This window comes from Myotis yumanensis, unplaced genomic scaffold (assembly GCF_028538775.1).
Source record: "Myotis yumanensis isolate MYYU_CA2020_CCGP unplaced genomic scaffold, mMyoYum1.0.hap1 SCAF_9, whole genome shotgun sequence".
NCBI classification, from domain to species: Eukaryota; Metazoa; Chordata; class Mammalia; order Chiroptera; family Vespertilionidae; genus Myotis; species Myotis yumanensis.
The window spans coordinates 6,323,126-6,334,185 of NW_027223760.1; the positions used below are offsets into that span (position 1 = coordinate 6,323,126).

General features: G+C 42.9%; 1 pseudogene; it reads right to left on the reverse strand.

The window, feature by feature from the left end:
- Window positions 1-4,265: 4,265 nt before the first annotated feature.
- LOC139016711 (GTPase IMAP family member 4-like) lies at window positions 4,266-11,060 on the reverse strand (annotated as a pseudogene).

Here is an 11,060-nt window from a genome sequence, read left to right on the forward strand (position 1 = left end):
TTATCTTCTTGAATTTGAAGAGACTTTGCCTGTGTCCCAACCTGTGGTCTATCTTAGAAAATGCCCCATGTGCATTTGAGAAGAATGTATATTCTGTAGCTTTGGGTGAAATGTTCTGAAGATGTCAATTAAGTTCATTTGATCTAGTGAGTCATTTAAAATTGCTGTTTCTTTATGGATTATTTTTTGGCCAGAGGATTTATCCAGTGATGTCATTGGGGTATTAAAGTCCCCTACTATGATTGTATTACTGTTGAGCTCTTCATTGATATCTTCCAGAAGTTTTTTTTTAATGTATTTTGGTGCTCCTGTATTGAGTGCATATATGTTTACCAGAATTATATCCTCTTGCTGTATCAATTTCTTTAGTATTATGAAGTGGCCTTCCTTATCCCTTGTTATGAACTTCACTTTGAGGTCTATTTTGTCAGATATAATTTTTGCTACCCCAAGTTTTATTTCATTTCCATTTGCCTGAAAATCGTTTTTTCCAATCCCTTCACTTTCACTCTGTGTGAGTCCCTTGTTCTCAGGTGGGTCTCATGTATACAGCATATATATGGATCACATTTACTTACCCATTTAGCCACTCCATGTCTTTTGATTAGAGCATTTATGTTTAAAGTTATTATTGACAGGTACTTGTTTGTAGTTATTTCTATTCTTTTTGCCTGTGTTTCTTCTTCTCTTTCTATTTCTTCTTTTTGCAAAAGTACCTTTAGCATTTCTTGCATTGCTGGCTTGATAGTGATAAACTCCCTTTATATTATTTGTCTATGAAGCTTCTTATTTCCCCTTCAATTTTTAATGATAACATTGCTGGATAGAGTATTCTTGGATTCAGTCCCTTGCTTTGCATCACTTTGTATACTAGTATTTCATTCCATTCCCTTCTGGCCTCATGTTTTTCTGTTGGGAAATAATTTTATAATATAACTAGAGACCTGGTGCATGATATTTGTGCACTGAGGGGTGGGTTCCTTCAGCCCAGCCTGCCCCCTCTCACCGTCTGGGAGCCCTCAGTGGCTGTCCTACTGACGGCTTAGGCCCACTTCCCTTGGAGAGTGAGCCTAAGCAACAGTCTGGCATCAGAAGCTCAAAGCAGGTACCTGTGTGTGTGTGTGTGTGTGTGTGTGTGTGTGTCTGCTGGTGGCTGCCCCCAGCTGTGCCACAGAGGCTCAGAGCAGGCACCCTGTGTGTGTGTGTGTGTGTGTGTGTGTCCATACATTGGGGGCCTGCCTCCAGCCATATTGGAGGCTCAGAACATGCACCCCATGTGTGTGTCCACTGGGGGAGTGCCACCAACCACACCGCAAAAGCTCTGATTAGGTGCTGTGTATATGTGTGTGTGTGTGACCACTGGGGTCTGCCTCCAGACCCACCATATAGGCTTAGAGCAATTGCCCCATTGCGTGTGCGTGTGTGTGTGTGTGTGTGTGTCCGTCTGCTGGTGGCCACCCCCAGCCATGCCACAGAGGCTAAGAGCAGGTGATACGTGTGTGTGTGTGTCTGCTGGCGGCGTGCCCCCAGCCACACCATGGAGGCTCGGAGCAGGCACCGTGTATGTGTGTATGTGTGTCTGTATGTGTGTGTCTGCTGAGGGCCTGCCCAAAGTCACATCAGAGGATTGGAGCAGGCACCCCATATGTGTGTGTGTGTGTGTATGTGTGTGTGTGTGTGTGTGTGTGTGTGTGTGTTTGCAGGGGCCTGCCACCTGATGAATTTTAAAAGCGTTTTACAAAATTAATTGCTGTGAATTATAAAAACTCTCAGGAAAATAATGATTGGAGGATATTTGCTTAATATGATTACACACACACACACACACACACACACACACACACACACACACATACTATACTCCTGTTTTCCAGTATCTCATTCAATCAACAGGGAAACAGTAAAGGCATATCATGAAACAAAGCAAGCATGTCCTCCATTTCTATTCAATGTTATAGTGGAGGTTTTAGCCAATGCAATTTAACAAGATAAATTAATTAGGGGCATAAGGATAAATAAAGGAAGCAGTCATAAAGGAACTGTGGTACATCCATAAGGTGGAATACTATTCATCAGTAAAAGAAAACATATATTCACAAGCAACTTGAATGATTCTCAAAATCATTACGCTAAGTGAAGGAAGCCAGTCTCAAAAGGGACTTCATTTTACTTTCTCTAGATTCTCAATGTCTCATATTAAATCTTCCACCAAGTTCAAACAATAACTGACTGTTAGTGAACGTATGAATAGTATAAACTCCCACCACTTTTCAGAGAAGAGAACATGCCTCATTCTTCCATCATACTAACCACAATGCATGGTATTTATCAAGACTTTCTGCCTGCCTTCTGCCCTGGGAGACAAATGGGCAACACTACTCTCAGGGTTTTTCACATGGGCTACTCATCTCCTCACAGCTCTCAAGAGTAGAACCTTTTACATTGCCTCGTCTACAGCATAAACCTGAATTCAAGGGTAAGAATAAGTGAGTGTATTTACACAGAATGTACAACAGAGCACTTTAAGACATTTTTCATATTAAGCCTGTATTTAAATTTTTCATGCTAAGTATGTGTGGCTCTTTGGTTCAATATATACTTCTTGAAGCTCCTAATACAAGAGGATGTTAACTTCCAACCTCAGAATTTTATGTTAAACTCCAATGAATTTTAATAGACACAGTGCACCCCATATTGTACAGAGTGAAATCAAATGTGTATAACAGTGAGTGACTATTTCTGAAAGAATCAGTCATTGGTGCTTCCTTTCAGTAATCATGGAACTCCATGCCATCCAAGCCATCTTTCCAGGTGAATAATAGAATCATGTTTCTCATATCTTTGAACCTTTGATAACTTTTGTTAAATGTACAATCTAAATTCATTTGTGTTTGGGGGAAGTAAAGGATAGATATATTGGGGACAAAATTGGGTGGGAAATGGAAAAGCTACTTTTAAGATGGCATAGCACGGACAGTGGCATATGACCACCAGGACATACTGGTAGAACATGGGAATGTTTTTTGGGAAAGCCTATGGATTATTATTATAAGAGTACCTATTAGAAAAGGGATAAATTTCAAGCAATGTTATCCATATATTAAAGGGATCCCCCCCCCCAACCAGGAAACTCACTGCAATCTCAGAAAGCATGGATACACATAATTTCTATCAGCACATAATGAATGAATCCAAGGAGAATGTGGTCTCTGATGGGCAGAGAGATTAAGAATGTGGTTCAAATGGATAATGGAAGAGGTACATATTAGGGTGTCGACAATGCCAACCTCCAAAATAATCTTGAATTTTTATCAAAAATAGAAATTCATCCCAGTATCCTTAGAAGAATTGGTGGTATTTTATAAGATAAAAGGGATTCCAGTTTTGCACAAATATGAGAGAATAGAAAATTTTTATTATAGTAACAATTCAAATGAATGGAGGCAGTTATGTGGGGATGACCCACCTAGCAGTAAGTAATGAAGTTGTGGGGTGATGGACATGTGGTGGCAATAGTTAGTTTCATAAGAAAAGAAGAGAACTAGTTATTCAGCAAACTGTTTACCTTGAGCTTGGTCAACCTCTTTCTACAGAAACATCTGAATATACTGAACATTGTTCTGTTAACTGTTGAATCTCTTGTCTTTTGCTCTTTCTTGCATTTCTCTTAAATGAGTTCTGAGAAATATATTTCAGATAAATCTTTGTTCTCCAGTGGGCAGAGGATAAGGAAAAATTTCAGTCCTTTCATAAAAATTAAATTCAACAAATTTATATACATATACAAAGAATTCCCTAAGCATCTCTATCTATAGATTATCTAAGGCAAAGAATTGATTTTTCTAACCAGATGTGTAAAATGAGCATAGTGATCCTAAAGATAAAAATAAGAAGTAGAAGCCACAGGTGGAGATTATGTACCAATCTGGAAAGAATCTAGGGGAGGAAACTCTATTGAGGATAAATAGATAAAACTGGGGTCATGGTCTTTTGACCTCCTGCATTCATTTTCTCTCTGTCTCTGAGCGTTCAGAAGATAGGGAGCGTCCATACTTTCTGCTTTGGAGTTTTACCCATTGGAATGTGTTCTTTCACTCTTACATCAACCAAAAGTCTACCAATTTCCAAGACTGAACTTTACTACACTTCCCTGTCCTGAGAGCCTCAGAGACAAAAACAGAGTTCTGACTTTAGGGAATTAGTAATATGGGGCAGATACACCTGAAAATAACAGGAAATATAGACAGATTTTCATTAGCCTAACCTTATTTGAGGATTTCTCTCCATATTACTCTAAGTCTTCTCAAAATTAAGTCAAGCATCCCTTCCTGACTCTTAACTTCACCTCTGGCATTTGGCTGCCTGAGGAATAGTAATTCTCCCTTTCTTCAAATTCGTTCTCCATTTCTGCCTTTCTCCTTTCCAGCTCCAGTTTATCCTCCAGATTTCTGATTTTTTCTTCATACTCCTCTCTTAAATTTCTTTTCTCTTCATCTGAGCTCTGCATTTTTCTTGCATAGCTTGATTCTTTTTCTGAATCTCCACCTCTGCCCTTTGGTAAATCTTATTAGTGTAGCATCCTCCCATGTTCTGCATCACCATGCACTGGGCAAGGTCCAGCAGCTGTGTCCTCTGAGCCTCCTGCTCAGCCCCTGTCACCTTATTGTTGAACTCACAGTGACAATCCTTGAACTGCTCCATCAGATCTTGAATGCCTTCTGGTTCTTCCTTTAAGTAATCACGGAACTGCATGCCATCCAACTCATCCCTCCCGGTGAATAAGAGAATCATGTATCTCCTAGGTTTCAGTCCAAACATTGATAGCATCTTCTCCATGGCTTTTTGTTCTTCCTTTGTGTACTGGCTCAGCAGGAGCACAGTGTGAGGGCCCGGGAAAGTCAGGAGGATGCAATTAGCAAATTCACTTTTTGTGTCAGCATCCTGTACTTCAGTGTTCACAATGCCAGGTGTGTCCACGACAATTTCTCTCCCATTCTTTGTGCTTCTCACTTTCTGAAAGGTCTTGGCGATAGATTTTGCTACAATGCTGTAATTAAATGTGTGTTGTTTTTTTCCAAGGATATTGCTCCCTATGGCACTTTTTCCTGTTCCAGTCTTACTCTCTAAGACAAGTCGCAGTTGTGAATCTCTGGGTTCTTGATTTCCAAGCCCTGGGACATCAGGAAACAAAACCACAGCATTAGGATTGACTTCCTACCTTTCCCACTGCAATGACTCTGCCCATCAGTGTCCTTCTCTATTGGCCACTAGTGTCCTGTCTGTGAGTAAACTCTGCACTCACAGTAGGTCTATAGAACCCTTGTGCCTGAGCTCTCTCCATAAGTACTTGGGGGAAGCCAGGCACTTCCCTTAAGCTGACCACTCTGTCTGACCTTTGGAAGGTAAGTGCTCAGGGTTGAGGGAGCAAAGTGGTTCAAGAGAGAACTCTGAGCTGCTGCTGGTAGCTGTTCCTCATAAGCTAATGTAGGAAGAAACACAAAATCTGACTTTGGGACATCACAGTGGGAACTCCCCTCTCCCTATTAATATTCAAAATGGAACTTTTCTTCTTCCCATTAAGAAGCTAAGTAGCCCACTGGTGTAGCTCACTGGTTGAGAATCGACCAATGAACCAGGAGGGAACTGTTCAATTTCATTCAGGGCACAGGCCCAGGTTGCTGTTTTGATCCCCAGTTGGAGATGGGCAGGATTCTCTCTCATCATTGATGTTTCTACCTCCTTCTCACTTCCACTCTGAAATAAAAATATATACTAAAAGAAAAGAAAAGAATCCAAGTAGGTGGGTGATTCAAGCCATCCCATCCTCATCGGAGAGAAAGGGGCACATGGGTAGTAAGGCAAAGTGTTTCTTTAGATTTCACATATGCAGCTATCTCCTCAGGGTTGCTAAACCACAGGAGAACAAAATGCCTTACTTTTAATGTTACCACCTTACCATAGAAATCTAATTAAGTTTTTTCTATTATAAACTAACTAGAGGCCTGGTGCACCAAAATTTGTGCACTCGGTGGGGAAAGGGGAGTCCCTCAGCCCGGCCTGTGCCCTCTCGCAGTCTGGGACCCCTTGGGAGATAACGACCTGCTGGCTTAGGCCTGCTCCCAGGTGGCAGAGGGCAGGCCCAATCCCTATGTGCAGCCCCTGGTTGGGCTCAGAGCAGGGCTGATTGGGGAGTTGGGGCTCTGCCCCCTGTCATGCACAGAGCAGGGCGGATTGGGAGGTTGGGATGCCACCCTCAGTCACGCTCAGGGTAGGGCCAATTGAGGGGTTGGGGCACCGCCCCCTGTCACACTCAAGGCAGGGTCGATGGGGAGGTTGCGGCACCACCCCCTGTCACGCACAGAGCAGGGCCAATCAGGGGGTTGAGGAGCTCCACCCTGTCACTCACAGAGTAGGGCCGATAGGGGAGTTGGAGCACTGCTCTCTGTCAGACACAGAGCAGGGCAGATCAGGGGGTTGGGGCGCCTTCCCCTGTCATGAACAGAGCAGGGTGGATAGGGAGGTTGTGGCCCTGCCACCTGTCACACACAGAGCTGCAGGGCGATCTGGGGGTTTGGGTGCTGCCCCCTGTCATGCTGATCCTGGTGCCAGGAGGCCTCACGACACTGCTGATCCCAGTGCTGGGAGGCATATTACCCTTTTACTATATAGGATAGAGGCCTGGTGCACGGGTGGGGGCCAGCTGGTTTGCCCTGGCCAGCCTGAATGAGGGGATGATGGCTGTTTGCAGCTGGTCACACACCCTTCAGGGTGGGGGTCCCCACTGGGGTGCTTGGCCAGCCTGAGTGAGGGGATGATGGCTGTTTGCAGCTGGTCACACACCCTTCAGGGTGGGGGTCCCCACTGGGGTGCCTGGCCAGTCTGGGTTTGGGGCTGAGGGCCGTTTTCAAGCTGGCGGGTGACTGAAGCTCCCAATCGCTCCTTTTTTTTCTTTTTCTTTTTTTTATTCTGGGCCAGCTTTATCTCTGAGGTTTGGTTCCAGTTCTTAGGCCTCGGCTGCTGAAAGCAAGTATCTGGTTTGTTTGGGTTCTATAATCGAAACACTGTTTCAACTCCAGCTCTGAGATCCTGGCTGGCTGAAAGCAGGTTTCTGGGGTTTTGTTTAGCTTCTATATTTGTAACAATGTTTCAAACTGCAAGCTCAGAGGCTGGCAATGGCAGGCAGGGAACGTTGGAGTTCTCCGTCACTGAAGCAAGTAAGCCCCATGTTCGCTTCAAGCTGCCTGGCTGCCGGCCACCATCTTGGCTGGCAGTTAATTTGCATATCGCCCTGATTAGCCAATGGGAAGGGTAGCGGAGGTACAGCTAATTACCATGTTTCTCTTTTATTAGATAGGATATGTTGAAGATGTATAGACAGAAAGTATTAACAGTTCTCTGGAGTTACTCTAAAGTCTCTTGATCCATAAATAATAATAATAACTCATACAGAGTAACATCATTAGAGTTATACTTTCTTAGTTTCACTTCTGTAGGCATGTCTATTTACTAGGACAATGGAAAGTTGATAACAGTACAGCATAGCCTACGATGTGAATGATGTTTTAAAGATCACTGTGTCTTAGGTTAAACACCAAATCATCTATATAGCTCTTTCCTTATTTCTATTCAGTAATTCTCTGCTTATCTTTTTAATGTGTCTATAAAGTTGAAGTCTTCAGGATTTGTTAAGCACAGGCCCAGACCATGGAAGACAACCAACAACCACATCTGAGAGTCTGTTTCTCCCAGAAGGAAGAACCTTTCAGCACAGCTCTTGAATAAAACTGATTCCTCAATATAGGAGCACCCAAATAAATAAATAAATAAAAACTCTTGACGGACTTTAAGGGAAAGATTGATAGCAATACAGCCATAGTAGGGGACATTAACACTGCCAGACATCACTGGATAGGTCTTACAGACAAAAAAATTAACAAGGAAACAGAGGCTATAAATGACACTCTAGATTAGATGGATCTAACGGATATATATAGAACAATTCTCTCCAAAGCAACAGACTATACATTCTTCTCAAGTGCACATAGAACATTCTCAAAGATAGACCACATGTTAGGGCACAAAACAAGTCTGCACAATGTTAAGAAGAATGCTGTTATACCAAGCATCTTCTCAGATTAATTGGCATGAAGTTAGAAACCAACTGCAATAAATTAAAAAAACCCGCAAAAACACTAAAATACATGGAGGCTAAATAGCATATTATTAGTCAATGAATGGGTTACCAATGACATAAAGCAAAAAAAATTAAAGACTTCCTGGAAATAAATGAAAATCAACACACAACCACACAAAGCCAATGGAACACAGTGAAAGCAGTCCTGAGAGGGAAGTTCAAAGCACTACAGGCCTACTTAAAGAAACAAGAAAAAGGACTAATAAACTATCTACCCCTTACACTAAATTAATTAGAAAGAGAGGAAAACCAAGATGGCGGCATCGATTAACGCCGGAGTTTGCTGCCTCAAACAACCACTTCAAAAATACAACTTGCCAAAACCAGTTTGGCTCAGTGGATAGAGCGTCAGCCTGCAGACTGAAAGGTCCCAGGTTCGATTCCAGTCAAGAGCATGTACCTTGGTTGTGGGCACATCCCCAGTAGGAGGTGTGCAGGAGGCAGCTGGTCGATGTTTCTCTCTCATCGATGTTTCTAACTCTCTATCCCTCTCCCTTCCTCTCTGTAAAAAATCAATAAAATATATTTTAAAAAATACAACTAAAAGACAGAATGGACATCATCCAGAATGACAGCAAGGCTGGCTGAGTGGAAGTTCTACAACTAGGAGGAAAGAGAATTGCATACCTAGAATCAGAGGAGGCACAGTGCTGAAGTGAAATACTAAGGTGCGGAGTGCATGTGGAGAGGGCTGGCGGCTGAGGGTGAGGCTATTGTTTTCAATCAGGAGGGAGTTTCAGACTCTGAGCTCCAGATACGGGTGAGTCTCTAGGGACCCAGACTCAAACGGGAGAAGTGGGACTGTCTGGCATAGGTCGGAACTTGAAAGCAGCTTTCTCTCTGAGGTTTGCAGCGGTTGCTGGGACTCTGAGAGACAGAGCCCCTGGGGATGGAACTGAGAGCAGCCATAACTGCTCGCTCCGCCCACTTTGTAGATTCCCGGGGACCCGCCCTGCCCAAGCCCTGCACAGAGGCATTTGCCGGATAGCCTTAGGCAAACGCTAGATTAGGACTGCCCTAGAGATCCAGCACAGAAGCTCTCCCACTGCAGACACAGCTGACTCTCATAGCCAGTTAGCCTGGAGGTCAAATCTCCCCCAGTATTGTTGACAACAATCAAGGCTTAACTACAACAAGACTGCGCACAAAGACCACAAGGAGGCGCACCAAGAAAGCATAAAAAATGCAGAGACATCACAGGCAAGCACGTTTGGTAATGTTCTGGAATATCAGAAGCCTTCAGAGGAAGGAAAGCATGCTCATGAGATGCACATCATTTGGGCCGCTGGAGAAAGTTCTTCTTCCCCATCCTGCCCTGCAGGCCTGACCTCAGCTTCTCAGATTTTGCCAGGAGGAGGTGGCCTTCCTCCTTAGGCTGGACCGTGGTCTAGTTTACACACTCCTGGTGGGTTCTGCAAATAATTCAGCATTTTATTTGACCAAAGGTGACATTGTTTTGTAGAATGAAGGAAGGAGATGAGGGCAAGGACTTCAATTTACTTTTGTCCATTTTCTGCTTAGCTAGCTGAATGTTTTAAGGATTGAGCAATGTAGAAATGTGAAGAAAACAAAGCAGCTGTCTATCTCTTTCAGAGTCTTGTGTCTTCATTTGATCTCTGATGAACGACAAAGGAGATAATCCCCTGGTTAAGTGAATTTACCGCCCCCCACCCCATCCAAGGTCATAGCCCAAATTCTCAGGGTTTGCTCTGCTCAGCTTGCTCATTTTTATTTATTTTACTCTTTCATTATCCGTAACCTGTCATTGTAGATGACTTACTCCAGTCTTACGGAAGTTTCCTTTGGACAATCTACCCATTCATTCATCTCCATCCATCCCACCGTAATACAGGCCCTCACCTGCTCACACTCATGGCAGGAAAAGCAGCATCAAGCTACAGCTCTTAATTTTCATTAGCATCCTCCTCTCACGACTTTCCTGCCTTCTTTACAAAGAATTGATGCTTCTCAGTCCCAAGAACAGATACCAAAACGCAACTACTGGCTTTCTCTTCCAACAAGATTGCTGCCCCCCTGACCCCCTCTTCCTAGACAGTGAATGACATGTATCCATCGGTGTCATGAAATCAAGTCATTTCAACCATAAAATCTCAGCAAAGGGAGTTTTTCAAATTACCCTAACACTACAAGTTAATTCTGAATCAATCTAATAAATGAACTGAGATACAAAGGTAATGTTCTTAAATGGAGCCAAGCAAATGCAAATTTCAATATACTAGTAAACTCTACAGCTACAACACTGACCATGTCTTTGCATAGTTGTCAGACTAGATTCTATTACTGGTTGTATTAAGTCATTAACAGTTGGTAGAGTTTTACAAACAAGAAAGATTCTCCCCCCGCCCCCAGCCAATGCTTATCGTTTTCCTACATTAGTAGGTAGCCTCATATTAACACATTTTCATGGTTTTAAAGCTATATGGAACACACACACACACACATCCCTATTCTTATATTTAGAAATAATGCCATTAAAGAAACAGTATTTTGATTTGATGGTCTTCATACTGGCCTATAAAGCTTAGGGACTTGATGGGGTACATGTGCTCACATTCATTTTAAAAAAATCCACACAATACAGTGTAGTAAATGCCACCATAGAGGTTTCATAAGAATCTATGACAATGCAGAATTCAAAAGAGGAGATTAAAAGATGATAGGGCAAAGGCAGGATTAAAAGAAGAAGTGCTATTTTGTAGGGTCTTAAAAGTTCGGTAGAAATTTGCCAGGTTGAGATGGTAGCATCATCCACATGTAAGAAACCACCTGGGCTAAGATACTAAATAGAATGTGGAAGAGCACAGTGTGTGTGCGCGTGTGTGTGTGTGTGCTCACTCGCGTGCAT